Source organism: Tenebrio molitor, chromosome 1, assembly GCF_963966145.1.
Source record: "Tenebrio molitor chromosome 1, icTenMoli1.1, whole genome shotgun sequence".
Classification (NCBI taxonomy): Eukaryota; Metazoa; Arthropoda; class Insecta; order Coleoptera; family Tenebrionidae; genus Tenebrio; species Tenebrio molitor.
This window is the reverse complement of record NC_091046.1, coordinates 43,892,014-43,916,189: the sequence shown is the minus strand read 5'-3', so window position 1 is coordinate 43,916,189 and position 24,176 is coordinate 43,892,014. Positions and strand designations below refer to the sequence as shown.

General features: G+C 36.4%; 1 protein-coding gene and 5 long non-coding RNA genes across 7 annotated transcripts in view; all 6 read left to right on the top strand.

Moving 5' to 3' along the window:
* Lar (tyrosine-protein phosphatase Lar) overlaps positions 1–24,176 on the top strand; it is a 424,567-nt gene that overhangs the window by 168,154 nt on the left and 232,237 nt on the right. The gene's annotated exons all lie outside the window — the stretch shown is intronic.
* LOC138141578 (uncharacterized) lies at positions 1,330–1,998 on the top strand. Of its 2 annotated transcripts, none has more exons than XR_011163193.1 (3): positions 1,330–1,420; positions 1,473–1,565; positions 1,908–1,998. It is a non-coding gene; the product is annotated as an uncharacterized lncRNA (long non-coding RNA). The 2 variants fall into 2 exon arrangements; XR_011163194.1 differs by having other exon boundaries at positions 1,866–1,998.
* LOC138141431 (uncharacterized) lies at positions 7,552–8,482 on the top strand. The gene is made up of 2 exons (XR_011163156.1): positions 7,552–8,229; positions 8,382–8,482. It is a non-coding gene; the product is annotated as an uncharacterized lncRNA (long non-coding RNA).
* On the top strand, positions 12,130–13,104 carry LOC138122415 (uncharacterized). Its single transcript, XR_011156489.1, has 2 exons — positions 12,130–12,406; positions 12,989–13,104. It is a non-coding gene; the product is annotated as an uncharacterized lncRNA (long non-coding RNA).
* LOC138122264 (uncharacterized) lies at positions 15,038–17,542 on the top strand. The gene is made up of 2 exons (XR_011156407.1): positions 15,038–16,355; positions 17,427–17,542. It is a non-coding gene; the product is annotated as an uncharacterized lncRNA (long non-coding RNA).
* Positions 20,557–22,743, top strand: LOC138122265 (uncharacterized). Its single transcript, XR_011156408.1, has 2 exons — positions 20,557–20,732; positions 22,628–22,743. It is a non-coding gene; the product is annotated as an uncharacterized lncRNA (long non-coding RNA).

Genomic DNA, 24,176 nt, shown 5'->3' with positions numbered 1-24,176 from the left:
TAGGAGTGGACAGGGAAACGCCAGGTTACATAGTGAGGGAAAAGTGCAAGAGAAATAGGCTGAGAATGAAAACGGGAAAACGGGATGGAAGGGAAGAGTGCAAGATATTGACGGAATGCTGGAGAGTAAAGAAAAAGAACGCGGAGAAGTGGAAAGTGAAATACTACCAGAGAAACGGGTTTGTCAGTGAAGAAGTGGAAAGATTGTGAGCAGAAGGAAGATGAATGAAAGGGACAAAGACACGGAGAAGGAAGAGAGTGGGAGAGAATCAAAGAATCGAGGTAGAAGGAGTATGAGAGGTGTATGGCAGAGGAATTCCGGAGTATCTGGGAAGACAGAGTGCAAGAGAGAAAAAAATGATGGCGGAAGGACGGAAGGCAAACGGAGGGAGGGAGAGATGGATGAAGGAGGGAAAGGATAAAGAAGGAGAGGAGTCGGAGATAAGAATTTAAAAGTTTTTTTTTTGGAAAATTTTGGAACCATTACTTGATGTTTATTTATGTCATATTGGAATAAGTTGCCTGCTGTGGAAGGTCTACATTTTTGCCAAAAGTATAGTCATTTAGAAAAAGAATTATACCTTTTTTTACAACATTTCCGTCATTTGGAGGCAAAACCAATAGTACCTATGTTACGGTAAAAAATGACCCAAGAAATAGTTTAAGGTCATGAGTCCCTTTCTCTCCTTTAACGAAATTCCACGTATTTTAGCTTCTTTATTTGTTTCATTTATTTGAATCGTAGCTTTTTCATGGAAAGCATAGACAATTTTTTGATAGAATTAATTTCCTTTGAAAAGAAAGGAAGAAGAGAGAACTGTTACACCAATACAGCGTGTCGCTCACAAGTGTTGCATCTGCACAGTCGCCACGACAATGCGGGTTTGTATTTATTGGATAAACCCTTCTACGCACCCGATCTAGGTCCAAGTAATTACTCCGAAAATTAAAATTGAAAATTGGACAATTATTTTTCCCATTTTTTCCCATGACCCATTGTAAAGCAACTAAATGAGTGGGTCGACATGCATGCAGATGTCTTATAATGGAAAAGAGTTTTAACATCACTAAAATTAATGCGTTGATCAGAATGACAAATTACGATTTGCAGGAAGAAATATATTGTCACAGTTTATTATTTGGCCGGTAATCGACCAACAAATTGGAACAAATTTAAGATTAAAAGTAGTACATTGTAAAATTAAGAAAGAATTATTTTGTTAAAGCGAGGATTGATATCTGTTCAAATTGAAAACTCCACGAGCGGAAAATAATGCTATTGATTTTGATTGGAAACTATCAAAAAATAGAATGTGAGCCAATATAAAAACGTGCACTGGCTGGCAATTGTCAGACGTTTGACAAAACGATGAAGCTGGTGTTCTTATGTTTGGTGATCCTTGTGGTCTTAGCTCTATTCGGTAATTAATCATTCAAATAGATCGATGCATAATCACAAATTCATTTAAATAGATCAATTACCATTTGCGCAAGGTATACACTACAGGCCTCCACTAGCTTATCGCGCAATGATCAAGAGGAGCGTCCCTCAGGCTGGCTACTCAGGTAATTTTTTAATGTCCAAGGGAAAATGAATCAAAAACCTTTACAGAATAATTAAAATTAAAAGGGATTATCAGCGTTAATTGGGTCTTTCACAATTATTAATTTTTCTACGGACTCGTCGGTGGGTTTATTCAAATTAAAAATGTTGACAAACACAGAAAATGTCTGTTTGTTGTCGTAGCATTGCGTTTGTGCTTTCAATCTTTCTTTCAAGGTTCTGTCAATTTTTTTAGTCCGTTGGTTAGAATTAGTGCATTCAAACTTCAGTAGAGTAAATCATTACATGTCAATTATTTCCAGTTGGACAATGATAATGTTATACGAACAAAAAACATATTCCAGATTGATGCAGAAAGATGAAGACCACGATGACATCGACGTGGAAAATGACAAATTCTGAATGCTTTGTGTGAATAAAATTTGCAAAATGTAAGGCTTTTTTTTTTTTATTCGTTAATGCATCACCACTGAATCGCTTTGATATTTATGTTTTTCGTTTGGATAGTTTTACAAGAACCGAATGGGCGTGGCCACGATTTGCATTGCGATCTTACGCGCTCGCCACCACGTGACGTCCCGTTCTCGGTGTGATTGATTATCACGCGACGTGTTTACTAACATTTTTCCCGCTCTGTTTGCGCTCCGAAAACAAGATCGGTTTAATATTGGCGGTGTTAGGTAAACCGAAACTCTCCTGTAAATACGTTTATCGATAGCAGAAACAATTTTATTCGCAGGTTCGGTTAAAAATTCCCGATTTTTCAAAGAGGAGGTGGTGTTGGCAAATTGAATGCTGAAGGGCGGTAATAAAAATGGAAAGTGAGATGTGTGGCCCAAAATCAACCGAGGCGTTCCATTTTTAACGTACTTCACGGTTCACAAGTAGCCATTTCTCACCCCCGAACAGCCCTCCTGGAAATATGGACCTATGCTTTTAATCCTCGTTTTCGGGAAATAAACGCTGCATTTCGACGAAGTTCGCCACATAATTCCCACAACACGTACCAGACATCTTACAAATCGGCCGTTATTCAAAAATAATATCATAAGGAAAACGTGCCCAGTCGATTTTCATGGAGCCGCCCCCGCCGAACTCCCGAATTCGTTGCCACCCCCGCAAAGCCGGCGTGATTGTTTTTATTCCCATACACCTGTCCTAATCCGGATTTAAGCCGGGCCGCGGCCCCGAATTAATTTACTCCCTCTGGAAAAATCGCGATTAGTCCTTAATATTTAATTGGGAACAAACGCGGCGTCCCTTTGAAGTTTCCATATTCGTACGAAATAACAACAGAGCAATCCGTATCAAAGGCCGCTGTTGTCTTTTATGTTTTAACTCATTTATGCCGTAGGGCCGAGCCGGGACTCGCGCAATTAAACTGGTCTAGTGGATATGTCAAGACGAGTTTAACTTTGTAAATCTGGTCACAAAGAGCCCCCGAAAAATTGCCGACAGCGCCGGACCTGTAATTGTTGCAGCTCGTTAGCGCATCATTTTGGTAATCTGACAGGCGCGGGTTTATTGCCGGCGATTAATTCCGGCCCGGAATCAGGCACGAACATGTTTGTTTTATTATTAAAACTCGATCTGGTGGGGATGTCTGTGTTTGGTTCAATTAGGAAGCGGACCGTGTTTGCTCCGGCGTTAGCGATTCGGAAGAACGGTGCAAAACCGCCAAGGGTGCAGTGTAAATTATGCATTTACTCAACATGAGATGCTGGAAATGTCAATCGTGGAGCCAGATCTGACATCAGAAAATACAAACGAACAAGTGGCGCCTCCTCTGATCTTAACATGTCTTAAAACGCAAACTTTGTATCTACGTATGTATGCCATGTTCGTTTATAACTAAATAATTACCGAACTGATTTCGATGGGGCCTTCACCAATAGTTTGCTTAACTCAACTATTGATACACAAACCATTTACCAGCTTCGAATAATGCTGAGTAATTACGAAAAATATTGATTTTTGTGACAGACATCCCGAGCAACATCTGTAAGAACAGCGTGTCTACGAAGCATCCTAAAGTAGAGATTTAACTTTGTGGTAATGACAGATTCAAGCAACGAATTTTTGCACGAGTGACAGTTACTGCAACCACATTTATACCCTTCAATTAGATAGTTGCGCCTTGTATAAAAAATGCCTCTCATTTCATCTTTATACGTCATAGTCTCATTTAGGCTTTTAGATATCTGAGACGCACTTTAGCAGCGTTGTAACCTCGATTACAAATAATTAAATTAAATTATCTTGAGCAAGGAAACGAAAAGTTTTTAAAACGTACAAAATTTCCTGTTATCGAAGACGCTTCTTTATTTTGCTTTATTTTGGCAGACGCACTTGTAGCGCATTATCATTGAATAAAGAGCAGGAGTGTTTTGTCACAAATTTTGTTTCTTTTCCGTTTGTTGTAACTTACGCACTGTTATCAAGTTTAAACTCCAATTTGTAAAACTGTCTTTGTTTATTTTTTTCAAACTAATTAATATCCATTATTAGAGAATGGTTCGTTCAAAAAGGCATTCATGACACAATAATTATTTGTGTAGCAAGGCCAAAAAGTGCATATTTTTTGTCAGAGTTTTCTGGCCGAGGCGCAGCCGAGGCTTGAAAACAGGCGAGGACAAAAGGCACATTAAATTTCTTAGGCGACCGCACGAACTACAAAGCAAAAGACATCATACCTTTTTCAAATAATTAAATTTATTACTACATATTAATAATTTTTTTTTTTATTGTATTGCCAACAAAACTAGAAATTGACTATTTGCAATACAATTTCTTATTTACATAATTTATGGTGACAGGGCAATTATCACCAACAGACCAACAGATGGCGCCACGGTTCAGCGTCCGAAAAACGGCATCCGAGAAAGAATTAATTTTCGTCCGCTTTTGAGAACCTAAAATTACCGTTTTCATTAAAGGCATCTAAAAAATTATTTTGACAAGCGGTGAGTGGTTTGTCACTTGGCTAAATGTAACATATTATGCTGGACATGCGTTCGTAGTATACCCGATACGGTTTATATCAAGAGTTTACTCACTAAGGAATGTTCCTGGCGCACTATTTAGAACTATAGAACTTCGCGACTTATTTAAAATGGCTGCAAAAATAGAGCACCAGAACCGGCTAAAAGAAAATTCTACCTGGGAACATCGCGGAGCTTGCAAAACTTGTCAAGATCATTACAGAGAGTTCATTTAACGAAGCGAAGTTAGCTTACGCTGGCTCACATTACTCGAACATGGTTCTCAAATTTTATCTACCTGAAATATACAGTTGTTCAAAAAACGTTGGGAGTCTTGAGACGACGTATTTTGTCAAGTAGAGCTTTCAATCTCGGATTATTTCCGTTCGAAAATAATCATAACTGGCTTTCACCAGGGATCCATTCTTATACTTCTCCTTTTGTATTTTTTACGTCTAGTGCGGTCAATGATTCCGAAAGTTTTGTAATTTTGTAATTCTTTGGAAGTTGCTGTTGAAAGTCTAAAATGTTCGGGGAGGTTGAAGGTTGGAAAATGTGTTTTTGGTCGATTTTTCTTGTATCTTGTTAATTATCAATTTTATGTAAAAAACGGTAATTACAAAAATTTAAGGCGTATAAAAATGAGTACCGAGTAGTGATGGAAATTTTTGGCAAAAAAATTAAATTAGGAGGTAGGAGTAAATTGCAGTCTCCTTTCCAAACCACGCTCCCCGGATCGATTATCCTCGGAGCTATTTCGAGATACGATCTAATGAAGGAGGGTGTTCCTTCGACGTGATTATGTTTTATGACAGGTTTTGTGCTCGTATTCTTTCGATTTTCGTCAGTTTTTCAGAAACTGCTTATTGTGTTGCGCATGAAACAACCCCGAACAATAAACTTATGAAGTTAATTAGTTCCGATGTTGTTTCTCCATAAACAAGCGACGGTTCGTGGGACGACAAAAATTTGCAAGGGTGGCGCGAGTTCGCGTAATTAAGGCCAAATATCGCATAACACCGTATTTCGTTTCTTCGTTCGTCTTCGTTGCCGGAAATAAACGTAACTTTACACTCTGCGACAGAATATCTTTTTCCTCATTTTTGACCGAAAACGGAGCAAGTCTCAGATTAGACTGGAAGAGTGTCTCCACATTACAATAATTAAGGGCGGGCCATTATGCGCTTTGGCGGTGACACTGCAGAAAGTTTCCGGGACCGGAAGGTCTCCGGATTTATGGTACGACCTGCGAACGAGAAACAATCTCGGACTTTTTAGTGGACTCATTAAATCGCTGCATTTACACCGAACTTCGATTTATTGTTATCAGCGAAACAATAAATATCTGCGGTCTATTCCATTTCGTTGCCGTGCCAAGATACGATCTTAATGAAGCCGTTGAATGTTGGAAGCGCAAAGTTTTTCGCGTTGCACCGGTGTTGCATCCCATAATGCGAAACAATTTCCAACTGGAGGCGAGATGGTTCACGCAGATACGTTTCCAGAACAATTAATTAAAGGGTTCGCGTCCGATGCAACGTTTTCATTTGCGCCGGATTATGACGAACGGTGGATTACGTTTTCCGGTTTTTTCCCGGAGCACGAGGCGAACACGCTTCGACAGCGACACAAATTTTCTCCGGAGCCGTATTGAAATCCTCCGTCATTACGACCGGAGCAAATTCGTTGATGTACAGGCGAGACCCTCGAGGATTCGTTCAGACTACTTACGACACTCCAGAAAAGTTATTCGACTGTCTGCAGCCCCGCTAAATAACTTCAAGGCGTTTCCTCCCTCGGCTTTGACCCTCTCACAATTAGGAATCAGCTTGTCGAGGTCCTCTTCACGGGAGGTGCCAAGCAGGCGGTGTTTTTGCTTTGAGGCTTGCCTCGAACAGCTGATCAAGTGATCGGTGATGGAATCTACCACCCGGTAATCACCTTGGCCCTTTACGATATACAGGGTGATTCAAGTTGTACCGCCCCCACGATTAACCCTATTAAAAAATTAGTAAAAATTACCAAACTTTAAGGTTACATTCCCTTAATGCAAGGCTTCAAACATGTGCAATGAATTTTCCCGTATCACTTCATTCAGAGCCATAAAATTTAAAAAAATCGATTTTGACAAAAAAAATTCCGTGCACGCTCATAATTCACAATTAATTCAAAGAACATGTTTATGAAATTCGCATCAAAAGAAAAGGATTAGTTTTTGAATTATTCTAATTTTAACATTAGCAGCGAAAAATGATCAAGATTTACAACTGCAGTGTCATGAATAAATACGTCTTTGTTGGGAAACATCTGTTGAGAACTTCTCTAGTACTTCTTTAGTCTCTTAAGGGTACCATAAATAACCCATGTGAACCTCTATTGTTGAAGTGACCGCCCAATTTAATAATAAATCATAGCTAAATTTTGCACTTTAATATCGAATTCCACTTATTTAAAAAACCGGTGATGCTGTCATGATTTCAATGACATCAAATTTTTCCTAAATGTTTGAAAGGACTCTCAGTGAAAAATAATGTAAATCAATGTAGCGTTTATTCAATTAAAACGAAATATTTACTCGTTTCATTAAAAAATTTGAAATTTTTACAGAATGTTCTTTCTACAGCGTCACACAATCATTCCTGAATTTTTTGAGAATTTTAAATCGATTAGAAGTGTGTGTTTCCGCTCGGGCGGTAAAACTTGAATCACCCTGTGCTTTAGGTATTCACTTCGTCTTGAAAATTTGATTTTCTTCCGATGGTGTGCCTCAAGTGACCAAGTTGGGACCGATTTTATTTTATGTACATTTTTAAAATGTCCTACTTCAATGAGAACAATTCTTCAAAAAGTTGGCTCTAGTTGGTTTTACAACCGGTAGATTTTTTTTATTTGCAATTTGAAAAATTGTTGATATAGTAGAGTCACAGAAGAAGTGGACATGTTGAATTTTAAAAACACCACAAGATCTGTTTTTCTAGATAAAGCATAAGTACAATTTTACAAAAAGGGAAGACATGTAAAATTCATATTAATTTTTTTGTTTTCAAGAACTTAAGCTTTTACCGTTGCTAAAAATGTACACGATGTGTTCTTCTTATTTTAGAAGTACTTGGCACGTCAGATCGTTTCAGAATGCATTTGTGTGGTTTTTTATCATTTCTGATGGTGTTTTTGATAAACAAAGAAATTTTCTCACTGGGCCTATTGTAATAGTAAATCGTGCGTAAAAAAGATAACTATTTAATAAAATAAAAGTATTGGAAAATTTGTCAAGGCATTGTTGTCCGTAGAATGAAACTTGATATTTGAGTTAACAAATTTGTTCACCCCAGAGGTGGAACCAGTTGTTTCAGTGTTTGAGTTATTTCTTCACGGTAAGTTAAAAAAGAAAAAATCAATCGCACTGGAGGAGATTTATGAGCGCTAGATATTAACATGACCGAATTAAAATATTCGGTTATTACCACAACGAATTATAATTCACAAAAAATCACGTTTAAATCTCTTATAAAAGCCGTGCCAACAAATTTTCAAACTAGTCCTCAAGATGAAGCTTCTACAGTTGTGCTTGGTGATGTTCTTTATGATTCCAGCATTCATGTGTTGTGACGACCCCTACTTTGGCGATCCTTCTTGTCGTGTGCGCAAACGCTTGGGTATTACCTATTAATCTTCCACGAATCAGGTAATTGTTTAATGCTTGGAATGTCAACAAATAATACAGATATTCATTACAAACACTCCATTTGACTTATTGGAAGACAAGTTTTTAGAAAGCATCTTTTTTCTATACTTTATTCCAGAATTAGTTAAATATTCTGAAAATATTTGTCGCAGGCTGGACAACCAAGATGATGACCTCAGCACTACAACCATTGGGAATTCTTGTTGCAATATAAAACTGAATTATCTACGTGAATAAAGTTTTCAGTTTGAAACTATTTATTTTTTTACACACTTATTAACACTTACTACTTGGTAGGAATTTAAATGAATGATTTTGCTTCTACGAAGAATATTTTCACAAATTGTAACCTCACTTAAAAACTTTTCCTTGAGTGACGTATCTTTCGAACTACCGTGCCATCGAAAATAAAAAAATCGAGAGGGCCGTGATTAATACGCTTCAGTTGGCAACACGTAAAAATTTAATTCAGAAACGGCGAATGGTCCTATTCGACACCTAGAGTTTTTCAGGAATTTCAACAAAAGTTTCCGGACTTTCAAGGCACTTACCAACACCTTGCCTTGATTATTTTGTTCTTCCGTACCTGAAAAACAACGTGTTCAAAAACAGGCCTGGCACAATTCCCGAATTAATGCAAATAATTACTGATAACTGCAATTTAATTGATGTCCCAACTTTGCGAAGGTCATTTGAAAGCATGACCGAAGAATAACGTTATGTTTGGAAGCTGAAGGAAGACATTTCGAACATTTACTGTAGTTCTTGTAAGAATACGATTAGAGCTCCTCCTGTGTGATCCTTTAGCACAATGTTTGAGTTATAAAGATATTAGTCATCCTGGAAATAATATTTGTTCGTTGATTTCATTGATTTTATATTTACCAAAATTCGATCGTATTGCATGTACGGCGTTGCTTTTTGTCTTTTTACTTCAGAAAGAGACAATAGAAAAGAGCCCCAAAAGCATAATCTCTCTGTACACTATCGGGGGGTGCACGTGGTCCTCACCAGAGAACACAGAACGATGCTGTACTCACCGTTGAATAAAGGCGCGGGAGTTTTAAATCTCATTGTTTCATTGGACTAGGTGAGGAAATTCTTTTACAACCGACAGGGCGACAGGTCACACATAATTCATTCCTTTATGAAAATCAAGATTTCAACCTTATCAAAATCACTAACCTAACTTCTAAAACTGGCATCTGTTAATTGAAATCTCACGAATTCCCCACTGAAATTTTTGGTCACAGCCAACTCAATTTTTTTTCGATTTGTTGAAAATCTATTTCCCGCAAAAAACTGGCGTCTGGCACGTTAGATGCTGGTGTATTGTAAAAAATCTGTTCAGCGCGATAGCTCCTCATGTTACCTCATTACCTTTTATCAAGCAAACGTATGATCTGTGCATTTGGTTGCCACCACCGGCCATCCCGACAAGATGCGCCCGATCAACGGCCAAGCCGTGTCGTGAGCCAAAGGTGTCCCACCCAAACCTGGTTCGGGGCTCAAGAATATACCATGGTATCCGCCAGGGGTTTTGGACATTGATGGTACTGACATGATAGCCCAAGTTGTCGAAACTTGCAATCATTCAGTTACCAAAACACCTGGGTAATTGTATCTCTATCACCGGCTATCACAAGCCTAATTCACTGCACCACTCCCGGGGCCACAGCTGCGCTAACTTTCGTGCATCTCGGACAGCTCCGTTCGGTTCTGGTCTGGTGTGTGTTAAAAATCACCCCCGAGTCAAGGACCTTTTCGAATATAATTTATGAGCCACGTGTTTGAGTGAAAGAAGTAGTTTTTTTGTTGCCTTTTTAAAATTCCATTATATAATTTTTTACAGTTTCATATCGAACACGTTTTTGAAAAAATAGCGACATCAATTTTGACAAAATTTTATGGCGCCTCTGACAAAAGGCGATACATCCTCCCTGTTGATATAATAAAGAGAACTGAACGTAACAATAATACTAAAGTTGAAGTTGGAAACGACTGATCCGAGGAGAGATTTTTATATTGTCTACCTAGCTATGAAGGAAAAGTGTTGAGAGAAAAGAAATATTTTATTTTTCAAGATACGTGTATGATCTATTAACGGTTATACATTTATTCCAACGCCACCACCTATGCCTTCAAAAATTTTTGTTTCGATAAGTCCTCAAAACATTTCTCTACCGTTTCTTTTCAAGTATTCATCCGAAGAAAAACGGCGTCCCCTCAAGTGCTTTTTTAATTTAAGAAAGAGATAATAATCACTCGGTGCCAAATCCGGGCTGTACAGTGGATGCTCCAACTCTACAAAGCCACACTCGTCGATTACTTCACGGACTTGGCGAGCTTTGTGAATTGTGTAATGGCCATGAAGATGCATAATCTTTTGCTCACAGTTTTGGGACCTTTTTGCTGTATGGCACTTTTCCAGTTTTCAAGTTTCTGATTGTTTCCTTATAGACTTCTGTGGTTATTCTAGAGCATTTTCATGTATTCAATCGATAAAATTCCTTCCATATACCAAAACACCGTCAGCTTTCCTGATGAATTGTGCGTTCATGCATTTTTGGTGGAGGGGATGCTTTCTGGACCAATTGCATGGATTCTTGTTTTGTCGGTAGGTCCCAGTGATACACCCACGTCTCACCACCTGTTATGATTTTCGAAGAAACCTCTTCGTCGTCAGCCAAAGCTCCCAAGTTTTTTTGGCAGATGTGTTGCCGACACGGGATTAAACAATTGGAATCCATCATGCTGAGACCTTATTCATTCCTAAATCTTCATGCAAAGTTTTTAATACTGTAGCCTCCTATATTCCTACTGCTAAGTCCAAAATCTCAATTTTCGAAATTATTTGGATAATAATTTCATAGTAAAATATGATGGTGCATCCTCCCAATGCACATTAATCATCTTCTGGTGAATATTTTTGGGTACATTTCCTTCCCTCGTCAAGAATTTGATTACGGTTCTATGTTCTAGCTAAATTTCACTATTTTTTTGTTAATTGAGGGCTACACAAAAACAACAGCACTCTTTGGATGTGAACCAAATTTGGTCAGTAAGCATCAAAATGTCAGAGCAATTTGACAGCAAAAATTTGCAATCGTCACTTGTTTTCGTTATGGCTAGTGTTCCCACCGGCCCTCTGGAGCGGTCGAACATCGAGTCCATCTTCGGGGCCGGTGTCGAGGTTTGTTGACCGATGCCGTTTTAACGCTGGAGTAGCAAATGCACCCCGTCGAAGAAGATAGCCGTTTCGCAATCCAGCCGGTTTACCCGGACCGTCAGGCCCTTTGTGCAGGAGGAGAGGAGCACGGAAAAAAAACAACCTTCTCCTCTTAGATCAGGTAGAGAAGTGCCCAGTGGCCGTGCCGTTTCCGGCCGGCGTCGACTATTTTTAGAAAGTTGGGACCAAACGCTACAAAAGAACGAGTTTTGGACCACCCAAACAGCCCACGGGTAACACTAGGTAGATAATGTAAAAATCTCCCCTCGTACCACGTAAGTCGGGCTATGACTTTTTAAAAATTTATTTTTTCTTTTCAACAATTCGAAGACGCTCCCCACAGGTGGAAATTTTTTCTTTTTGTTAAATTTCCTAATTTACAGTATCCAAAATTACAACTAGGTGGAAGATAATAGCGTTTTGGAATTCAGATTTCGGGTTGTGCTTAATAGCTGTAAAAAAAATTCGACCGAGCTTTTTTTTTGTGTCCATTATTAAAATATTGAAAAATTTGTCATAGCGTTATTTTCTGTAGAATTAAACTTGGTGTTTGATTTCAAAAATTCGTTCTCAGTGTTTTACCAGTGAGACGGAACCAGTTCTTTCAGTGTTATCTTTTCATGGTAAGTTTAAAAGACATAAATCACATCGTAGGAGATTTATGAGGGCTAGATAATATCATGAAAGAATTAAAATATTGGGTTATTACCACAACGAATTATAATTCACAAAAAATCACATTTAAATCTCTTGTAAAACCCGAGCCAACAAATTTTCAAACTAATCCTCAAGATGAAGCTTCTACAGTTGTGCTTGGTGATGTTCTTTATGATTCCAGCATTCATGTGTTGTGACGACCCCTACTTTGGCGATCCTTCTTGTCGTGTGCGCAAGCGTATGTGGAATGCTGGCCCGTTACCGACCCTTTTTTAATCTTCCACGAATCAGGTAATTGTTTAATGCTTAGAAAATCAACAAATAGTACAGATATTCATTAGCAACACTCCATTCGACTTATTGGGAGACAAGTTTTTAGAAAACAGCTTTTATGCAACAAATGAGTAAAGTAATACTTTTTTTACGAGAAGGAAAATCCGCCGAGTAAAAAAAAGATAGTTTACTAACGAGTTGCATACGAACATTTTTTGGCGCCCGTGAGTTAGATACTTAACAATTTTTTCGACACTCTCAAAATATGAAAATTTTCTCCTGTGTGAACCCGTGGACCTTTAAAACGCTCGTTTTACTCTTGTTTTAAATTGGCCCACGCAAGCCAAAAAAATCCCAATTTACATGTGAACTCGTTAAAAAACCTACTAATTATGAATGAAACATTTTATTTATAATTGCGTTAAAAAATGACACGCTACGGCACTTTTTTTAACGCTTCTTAACAGATTCAAAAATCACGTATTTTATAAACGCAAACGAATGAAAAAACTTGTACTTTTTTTGACGGATGTTAAAAAACTACTATTTTGTATACTTTATTCAAGATTTAGTTAAATATTCAGAAAATATATGTTTCAGGCTGGACAACCACGATGATGACCTCTACACTATAACCATTAATTATAACGATTTGGAATGCTTGATGCACTGTAAAACTGAACGTTTATGCTAATAAAGATTTTAATTTGAAATAATTCATTGTTTACTCATTTATTAATAAATAGTGACTGCTCAGTTGGATGTCAAATTAATGGTATTGGATCTACGAAAGATGTTTTTAAAAATCGTGTTCTGACCTAAAAACTGTTCCTTGAACGACATCGTAACGTTTTCCTCATTTGTTGAAAATCTATTTCCCGCAGAGAAGCAGCGTCTTCTCTGATCCAGCTGAATCAAGCTCCTCGGTGACGCTCTTACCTCCTGGCAATTATTATCATTTTTCTGCAACTTTAATAATTGACCCCATGACCTTTCCAGAAGCTGGAACTGTCTTCCCAGCACGAGTTGATATTTTCAGTGCTGGTGTATGGTACGGGATCGAAGTTTCATCACTTTCGAAGTTGTTCTTTCTATTTATCGTTCTTTATGGTTTTTCATTTAATTTTTTGTTAATTCTTCTACATAGTTTATAGACAACTTTCTTTCTATTTATCGTTCTTTATGGTTTTTCATTTAATTTTTTGTTTTCAAAAAATTTCGTGCTTTTAGGAAATTTACATACATTTAAGAGATTTTGATCTTGTGCATTTAACACCCTCTGGTTAGTTCTTCTAGTTTATAGACAACTTTATACTTTAAACTCTTCACATGCTTTTTATTATGATGTATGACGGATTGCTTGGCCAATAGCAACGAAATATTCTATAGATCTTATGGAAAAAAACCTTTAACACCTCGAGATTAGAAAATGTATAGAAGCATTATTGTTAAATCTATACTTGGTGTATTGTTTCTAAAATTCGTTTACCGCGAAGCTTCATCAAAGAGGCGAGAGCGGTTTCTCAGTGTTTGAAGTTATCTCTTTTCCATTCATTAAAACGATCGAATTCGTTTCCATCTTACATGAGATTTTTTCCAAATCAACAACGTATTCTTCAGTGGCTGTAGTGATTTCCACATTTGCTTAAAATATTTTTCAGAAACTGCATCACTTTTATTGACCCAGCTGATCCAGATGATTCGAGCCCTCTGCTGACAGTTTTACCTCTTGGCAATCTTTACCATACATCTGCCACCTCAAAAGCTGACTCCATGACTCTTCCAACAGCTGAACCTGTTTTCCCAGGCGGAGAGTTGGGATGCTCCTCCCTGGTGAATCAAGATCATCGCTGGTGACAAATCTTCCCAAAGTGATTGTTTGCAATTTCATATCGAACACAGTTTTTGAATAAATTTTGACAACATTTTTATGACACTTCTTACATCCTCCCTGTTGATGTAACTAAGAGAACTGAACTTAACAATAATACTAGAGTTGAAGTTGGAAATGACTGATACGAGGGTACAATATTGTCTACCTAGCAATGAAGGAAAAGAGTTGGGAGAAAAGATATATTTGATTTCTCAAGATATGATCCACTAACGGTTACACATTTATTCCAACGTTTTGCCAATAAGAAATTATTTTTATAAGTCCTAAAAAAATTTCTCTGCCGCTTCTTTCAGTTATTCATCCGAAGAAAAACGGCGTCTCTTCAAGTGCTTTTTTAATTTAGGTAAGAGACAAGAGTTACTCGGTGCCAAATCTACGCTGTAGAGTGGATGTTCCATCTCTACAAAGCCACACTCGTCGATTACTTCACCGACTTGGCGAGCTTTCTGAACTCTGTAATTGCCATGAAACTGCATAATCTTTTGATCACAATTGATTGGCCTTTTTTGCTGTATGGCAGTTTTCAAGTTTCTGATTGTGTCCTTTATAGACTTCTGCTGTTATTGTAAAACCCTTTTTATGTATTTAATAGGTGAGATTCCTTCCACATCCCAAAGGACCGTCAGCTTTCCTGATGAATTGTGCGTTAATGCATTTTTGGCGGAGGCGATGCCTTGCATAGATTCTTGTTTTGTCGGTAGATCCGAGTGATACACCCACGTCTCATCACCTGTTATAATTTTCGAAGAAACCTCTTATCATCGCCAGCCAGGGCTCCCAAGTTTTCTTGACAGATGTGTTGCCGACGAAGTTTTTGTTCGGATTTAAGCAATTTTGGAATTCAACGTGCAGAAACCTTATTCATTCCTAAATCTTCATGCAAAATTTTTAATACTGTAGCCTCCTATATTCTCACTTCATCGGCAATCATTGAAAGTCTTATTCTCCGATCTGCTAAGACTAAAATCTTAACTTTGTTGAAGTTTTCGTTGGTTTTTGCTTTTAACAGGCCTTCCTCATTTTGGATCATCCTGACGTGATTGCCTAACTAATCGAAATTGTTTGGACCATAATTTCATAGTAAAATATGATGGTGCATCTTCCCCATGCATAATAATCATCCTCTGGTGCATATTTTTGAGTACATTTCCTTCCCTTGTCAAGAATTTGATTACGCTTTTATGCTATAGCTAAATTTCACTCAGTTTTCGTTAGTTAAGGCTACACAAAAACAACTGAACTTTTTGGATGTGAAGCAAATTTGGTTAGTAAGCACCAAAATGTCACAGCAATTTGACAGCAAAAATTTGCAATGTAAAAATCGCCCCTCGTACTACGTAAGACAGTCTATGATTTTTTTTTTAATTTCTTTCATACTGCGTCCACTACATGGTCCTGTCAGTTTTTCTTCTCAACAGCCTGAAGACGCTCCCCACAGTTGGAAACTTTTTCTTTTCGTAGAATATCCTAATTTACAGTATCAAAAATTACAACTAGGTGGAAGGTAGTGGCGATTTGGTATTGAAATTTCGGGTGGTGTTTAATATCTGTAAAAAAAATCCCACCGAGCTTATTCTAATATTAAGAAAAAACAACACGAAAAAATGTCCATTTTTTTTAAATATTGGAAAATTTGTCATAGCGTTATTTTCTGTAGAATTAAACTTGGTGTTTGATTTCAAAAATTCGTTCTCCTCAGTGTTTTACCAGTGAGACGGAACCAGTTCTTTCAGTGTTATCTTTTCATGGTAAGTTTAAAAGACATAAATCACACCGTAGGAGATTTGTGAGGGCTAGATAATATCATGAAAGAATTAAAATATTCTGTTATTACCACAACGAATTATAATTCACAAAAAATCTCATTAAAATCTCTTATAAAACCCGAGCCAACAACTTTTCAAACCAGTCCTCAAGATGAAGCTTCTACAGTTGTGCTTGGTGATGTTCTTTATGATTCCAGCATTCATGTGTTGTGACGACCCCTACTTTGGCGATCCTTCTTGTCGTGTGCGGAAACGTTATTTTAGGCCTAAAACCGACAAAATCTGGGGGTAGTCTTCCAAGAATCAGGTAATTGTTTAATGCTTAGAATATCAACAAATATGATGTATTCATTTTCTAAAAGCATGAGGGTTAGCCATGACTTTGTTAGAGTATCCATTCTGTATAAACTATGACAGCATAAAATGTCATTTTGGAGTGAAAACGTCAGTGTGAAAGCACAAACAACAATCATTATTATACGGGGTGATCAATAAGGACTGTGTAAGTTGGTAACACTGAATCGTATTTTAAATCGTATAACAGAAGTAATTTCCGGTTGTTGGTGGCTTGTCGTTGTTAATGCTGTACCTATATCAGATATTTGTCAAATAAACCAACAAAACATATCCAGTTACAGTGTTATAAATAAAAATTTTCTTAATTGTATTGCCAACTTAAACAGTCCTTCTTGATCACCCGGTACATAGGTTGGGATTTTATAAAAGAATATGTTTTCATTTTCTGAAGAATCATGTAATTATATTTCTAAAATTCGTAAATTACAGTGCTAAAGAGGTATTGCTTCTCTTTGATTTTAGGAGCAATATTTTAAACTTAACTTAGACTTGATCTTTCTCCATCATTTCACTATCAGAATCGAATTTTTCATCATTTGATGCTGAATCTTGCAGGCTTCCTAGTTTTTCTATTATAACATTCTTAAGTAGACGACGTCCAACCTACAGATCGAAATTACTAATTTATTTCTTAAGCCTGTTGAGGACTAGTTACGTTAAAAATATCTGTTAACCTTGTTACCTCAAATCGTTCCTATCTTGCTTCATGTTTTTACAGCATTTCAAGAAAGAGCATCTGCACTTGGTTTCATGAGACACAACTTTCGACATCTTGTTGAAGAAAATTTTTACTTGATACCTGACAGTTGATGACAGTTTATATTGTCAATTTTACTATACTGTGTGAAATGTGTCAAAAAATCATGGCCAACCCTCAGGTGTTTAAAAAATGAATATATAATAATAGAGATATTCATTACCAACACTCCATTCAACTTAATGGAAGACAAGTTTTTAGAAAAAAGCTTTTTTGTATACTTTATTCAAGATTTAGTTAAATATTCGGAAAAATATGTTTCAGGCTGGAGAACCACGATGATGACCTCTGCACTATAACCATTAATTATAACTATTTGGGATGCTTGATGCACTGTAAAACTGAACGTTTATGCTAATAAAGATTTTAATTTGAAATAATTCATTTTTTACTCATTTATTAATAAATAGTTACTGCTCAGTTGTTTGTCAAATTAATGGTGTTGCGTCTACGAAAAATGTTTTCAAAAATCGTTTTCTGACCTAAAAGCTGTTCTTTGAACGACATCGTAATGTTTTCGTCATTTGTTGAAAATCTATTTCTCCGCAGAGAAGCAGTGTCTTCTCTGATTCAGCTGATTCAAGGTCTTCGGTGACGGTCTTACCTCCTGGCAATTATTATCATTTTTCTGCAACTTTAATAATTGACCCCATGACCTTTTCAGAAGCTGGAACTGTATTCCCAGCACGAGTTGATATTTTCAGTGCTGGTGTATGGTACGGGATCGAAGTTTCATCACTTTCGAAATTGTTCTTTCTATTTATCGTTCTTTATGGTTTTTCATTTAATTTTTTGTTTTCAAAATATTTCGTGCATTTACGATATTTACATATATTTAAGAGATTTTGATCTTGTGCATTTAACACCCTCTGGTTAGTTCTTCTAGTTTATAGACAACTTTATACTTTAAACTCTTCACATGCTTTTTATTATGATGTATGACGGATTGCTTGGCCGATAGCAACGAAATATTCTTTAGATCTTATGGAAAAAACCTTTAACACTTCGAGATTAGAAAATGTATAGAAGCATTATTGTTAAATCCATACTTGATGTATTGTTTCTAAAATTCCTTTACCGCGAAGCTTCATCAAAGAGGCGGGAGCGGTTTCTCAGTGTTTGAAGTTATCTCTTTTCCATTCATTAAAACGATCGAATTCGTTTCCATCTTACATGAGATTTTTTCCAAATCAACAACATATTCTTCAGTGGCTGTAGTGATTTCCACATTTGCTTAAAATATTTTTCAGAAACTGCATCACTTTTATTGACCCAGCTGATCCAGATGATTCGAGCCCTCTGGTGACAGTTTTACCTCTTGGCGATCTTTACCATACATCTGCCACCTCAAAAGGCTGACCCCATGACCCTTCCAACAGCGGAACCTGTTTTCCTAGGCGAGGAGTTGGGATGCTCGTTCCTGGTGAATCAAGATCGTCGCTGGTGACAAACCTTCCCAAAATGATTGTTTACAATTTTATATCGAATACGTTTTTCAATAAATTTTGACAAAATTTTTATGATTATGACACTTCTTACATCCTCCCTGTTGATATAACTAAGAGAACTGAACTTAACAATAATACTAAAGTTGAAGTTGGAAATGCCTGATACGAGGGTACAATATTGTCTACCTAGCAATGAAGGAAAAGAGTTGGGAGAAAAGAGATATTTGGTTTTTCAAGATATGATCCACTAACGGTTACACATTTATTCCAACGTTTTGCCAATAAGAAATTATTTTTGTAAGTCCTAAAAAAATTTCTCTGCCGCTTCTTTCAGTTATTCATCCGAAGAAAAACGGCGTTTCCTCAAGTGCTTTTTTAATTTAGGTAAGAGACAATAGTTACTCGGTACCAAATCTACGCTGTAGAGTGGATGATCCATCTCTACAAAACCACACTCGTCGATTACTTCCGCGACTTGGCGAGCTTTCTGAACTCTGTAATTGCCATGAAGCTGCATAATTTTCGATCACAATTGAGGGGCCTTTTTTGCTGTATGGCAGTTTTCAAGTTTCTGATTGTGTCCTTTATAGACTTCTGCTGTTATTGTAAAACCTTTTTTTTATGTATTTAATAGGTGAGATTCCTTCCACATCCCAAAAAACCGTCAGCTTTCCTGATGAATTGTGCGTTAATGCATTTTTAGCGGAGGCGATGCCTTGTGGACCAATTGCATAGATTCTTGTTTTGACGGTGGATCCGAGTGATACACCCACGTCTCATCACCTGTTATAATTTTCGAAGAAAGCTCTTATCATCGCCAGCCAAAGCTCCCAAGTTTTCTTGACAGATGTGTTGCCGACGAAATTTTTGTTCGGATTTAAGCAATTTTGGAATCCAACGTGCAGAAACTTTATTCATTCCTAAATCTTCATGCAAAATTTTTAATACTGTGGCCTCCTATATTCTCACTTCATCGGCAATCATTGAAAGTCATATTCTCCGATCTGCTAAGACCAAAATCTTAACTTTGTTGAAGTTTTCGTTGGTTTTTGCTTTTAACAGGCCTTCCTCATTTTGGATCATCCTGACGTGATTCCTTAACCAATCAAAATTGTTTGGACCATAATTTCATAGTAAAATATGATCGTGCATCTTCCCCATGCATAATGATCATCCTTTGGTGCATATTTTTGAGTACAGTTCCTTCCCTCCTCAAGAATTTGATTACGCTTCTATGCTATAGCTACATTTCACCCATTTTTCGTTAGTTAAGGCTACACAAAAACAACTGAACTTTTTGAATGTGAAGCAAATTTGGTTAATAAGCACCAAAATGTCACAGCAATTTGACAGCAAAAATTTGCAATGTAAAAATCGCACCTCGTACTACGTAAGACAGGCTATGAATTTTTTTTTAATTTCTTTCATACTGTGTCCACTACATGGTCCTGTCAGTTTTTCTTCTCAACAGCTTGAAGACGCTCCCCACAGTTGGAAACTTTTTCTTTTCGTAGAATATCCTAATTTACAGTATCCAAAATTACAACTAGGTGGAAGATAGTGGCGATTTGGTATTGAAATTTCGGGTGGTGCTTAATATCATTAAAAAAATATCCCACCGAGCTTATTCTAATATTAAGAAAAAACAACACGAAAAAATGTCCATTTTTTTTTAAATATTGGAAAATTTGTCATAGCGTTATTTTCTGTAGAATTAAACTTGGTGTTTGATTTCAAAAATTCGTTCTCCTCAGTGTTTTACCAGTGAGACGGAACCAGTTCTTTCAGTGTTATCTTTTCATGGTAAGTTTAAAAGACATAAATCACACAGTAGGAGATTTATGAGGGCTAGATAATATCATGAAAGAATTAAAATATTCGGTTATTACCACAACGAATTATAATTCACAAAAAATCACTTATAAAAATCTCTTATAAAACCCGAGCCAACAAAATTTTCAAACCAGTCCTCAAGATGAAGCTTCTACAGTTGTTCTTGGTGATGTTCTTTATGATTCCAGCATTCATGTGTTGTGACGACCCCTACTTTGGCGATCCTTCTTGTCGTGTGCGCAAGCGTACGATCTTCATAGCGCCCCGTTTTTAATCTTCCAGGAATCAGGTAATTGTTTAATGCTTAGAATATCAACAAATATGATGTATTCATTTTCTAAAAGCATGAGGGTTAGCCATGACTTTGTTAGAGTATCCACTCTGTATAAACTATGACAGCATAAAATGTCATTTTGGAGTGAAAACGTCAGTGTGAAAGCACAAACAACAATCATTATTATACATAGGTTGGGATTTTATAAAAGAAAATGTTTTCATTTTCTGAAGAATTACACTGCTAAAGAGGTATTGCTTCTCTTTGATTTTAGGAGCAATATTTTAAACTTAACTTAGACTTGATCTTCCTTCATCATTTCACTATCAGAATCGAATTTTTCATCATTTGATGCTGAATCTTGCAGGTTTCCTAGTTTTTCTGTTATAACATCCTTAAGTAGACGACGTCCAACCTACAGATCGAAATTACTAATTTATTTCTTAAGCCTATTGAGGACTAGTTACGTTAAAAATATCTGTTAACCTTGTTACCTCAAATCATTCCTATCTTGCTTCATGTTTTTACAGCATTTCAAGAAAGAGCATCTGCACTTGGTTTCATGAGACACAACTTTCGACATCTTGTTGAAGAAAATTTTTACTTGATACCTGACAGTTGATGACAGTTTATATTGTCAATTTTACTATACTGTGTGAAATGTGTCAAAAAATCATGGCCAACCCTCAGGCGTTTAAAAAATCAATACATAATAATAGAGATATTCATTAGGTAAAGATCGGATTTTAGGCGCTTAAAATTTATAGAAATAGGCGCCTAAAATAAGTCGTTACAACACACTTTTAGGCGCTAAAATTATCAAAAAAGGCACAAACACAGGCCTCACTGAAATAGTACTTTATTAAAAGATATAACGAAAATTTTTCAAATTAAAAAAAAAATAGAAATTAAAAAAAAACAAAAAAAAAAATTGAAAGTTAACAGTACTTTACACGCATATAAAAGTTATTATTTTAATTATGTATTACACTTAATTTAGCGACTGTTCGCCTGATAAACAAAATATTCTTCCTAATTATCTGTTTAGAAATTATATCTTTTGTCATCAGTCCATTGGGCTAACTTGTCTTTATAATTTTGTTTTGTTTTTGGCATTTCTTTTCATTTGTTTTTGCTTGCGCACTTCACATGTAGATATCATACAAAACGTTAGGTTGGTGGATAAAGGAAGCCGCAGTCTCACTTTGATTGTCGATTGTGTCAAAAGTACCGAAATCACATCCGCTCTAAATCAAAATCACCATCACCAAAAAATTGTAAATTGACGAAAAATATCATTTATAAAAATATCCTATTTTAGGTCGAAAATAAGGGCGTTTAGGACCTATAAAACACTTTTTAGGCCCTTTAAGCAATTAAGACGTTTATTTTGAAAAATAGGCATTTTCGGCGATAACAAATGCATGCCAAAAGACGTAATTTTTGCGAAAGAGATTTATTTTTAAGTTTCTGGATAATGGCTTGAAAAATGACGAATAGGCATTTTGCCTAAAATGCGGTCTTTTACCAACACTCCATTCAACTTATTGGAAGACAAGTTTTTAGAAAAAAGCTTTTTTGTATATAGTCCTACAGAAACTTTAGTGGAATTCGGCTTTGGTTGTAAATTTATGCTTGTCACTTGAAAAATAGAATTTTATGCTGCAGCAATAATCCTACTGATAGTTGCTAATGAGGGTTGTCAGTTTGGGGTATGCAATGTTAGCTTCAGACAGGGATGTTACAGGTAGTGGTAGTTGTATTTATGACAACATTTATTACTTGATAATAAAATCTTATTCTTCGGTTGTTGTTGATATATTTACAACCAAAGCCGAATTCCACTAGAGTTTCTGAAGGACTATACTTTATTAAAGATTTCGTTAAATATTCAGAAAAATATGTTTCAGGCTGGAGAACCACGATGATGACCTCTACACCATAACCATTAATTATAACCATTTGGGATGCTTGGTGCACTGTAAAACTGAACGTATATGCTAATAAAGATTTTAATTTGAAATAATTCATTTTTTACTCATTTATTAATAAATAGTTACTGCTCAGTTGGATGTCAAATTAATGGTGGTGCGTCTACGAAAAATGTTTTCAAAAATCGTTTTCTGACCTAAAAACTGTTCCTTGAACGACATCGTAATGTTTTCGTCATTTGTTGAAAATCTAATTCCCGCAGAGAAGCAGTGTCTTCTCTGATTCAGCTGATTCAAGGTCTTCGGTGACGGTCTTACCTCCTGGCAATTATTATCATTTTTCTGCAACTTTAATAATTGACCCCATGACCTTTTCAGAAGCTGGAACTGTATTCCCAGCACGAGTTGATATTTGCAGTGCTGGTGTATGGTACGGGATCGAAGTTTCATCACTTTCGAAGTTGTTCTTTCTATTTATCGTTCTTTATGGTTTTTCATTTAATTTTTTGTTTTCAAAATATTTCGTGCATTTACGATATTTACATACATTTAAGAGATTTTGATCTTGTGCATTTAACACCCTCTGGTTAGTTCTTTTAGTTTATAGACAACTTTATACTTTAAACTCTTTACATGCTTTTTATTATGATGTATGACGGATTGCTTGGCCGATAGCAACAAAATATTCTTTAGATCTTATGGAAAAAACCTTTAACACTTCGAGATTAGAAAATGTATAGAAGCATTATTGTTAAATCCATACTTGGTGTATTGTTTCTAAAATTCGTTTACCGCGAAGCTTCATCAAAGAGGCGGGAGCGGTTTCTCAGTGTTTGAAGTTATCTCTTTTCCATTCATTACAATGATCGAATTCGTTTCCATCTTACATGAGATTTTTTCCAAATCAACTACATATTCTTCAGTGGCTGTAGTGATTTCCACATTTGCTTAAAATATTTTTTAGAAACTGCATCACTTTTATTGACCCAGCTGATCCAGATGATTCGAGCCCTCTGGTGACAGTTTTACCTCTTGGCGATCTTTACCATACATCTGCCACCTCAAAAGGCTGACCCCATGACCCTTCCAACAGCTGAACCTGTTCTCCCAGGCGAGGAGTTGGGATGCTCGTTCCTGGTGAATCAAGATCGTCGCTGGTGACAAACCTTCCCAAAATGATGGTTTACAATTTTATATCGAATACGTTTTTCAATAAATTTTGACAAAATTTTTATGATTATGACACTTCTTATATCCTCCCTGTTGATATAACTAAGAGAACTGAACTTAACAATAATACTAAAGTTGAAGTTGGAAATGCCTGATACGAGGGTACAATATTGTCTACCTAGCAATGAAGGAAAAGAGTTGGGAGAAAAGATATATTTGGTTTTTCAAGATATGATCCACTAACGGTTACACATTTATTCCAACGTTTTGCCACTAAGAAATTATTTTTGTAAGTCCTAAAAAAATTTCTCTGCCGCTTCTTTCAGTTATTCATCCGATGAAAAACGGCGTCTCCTCA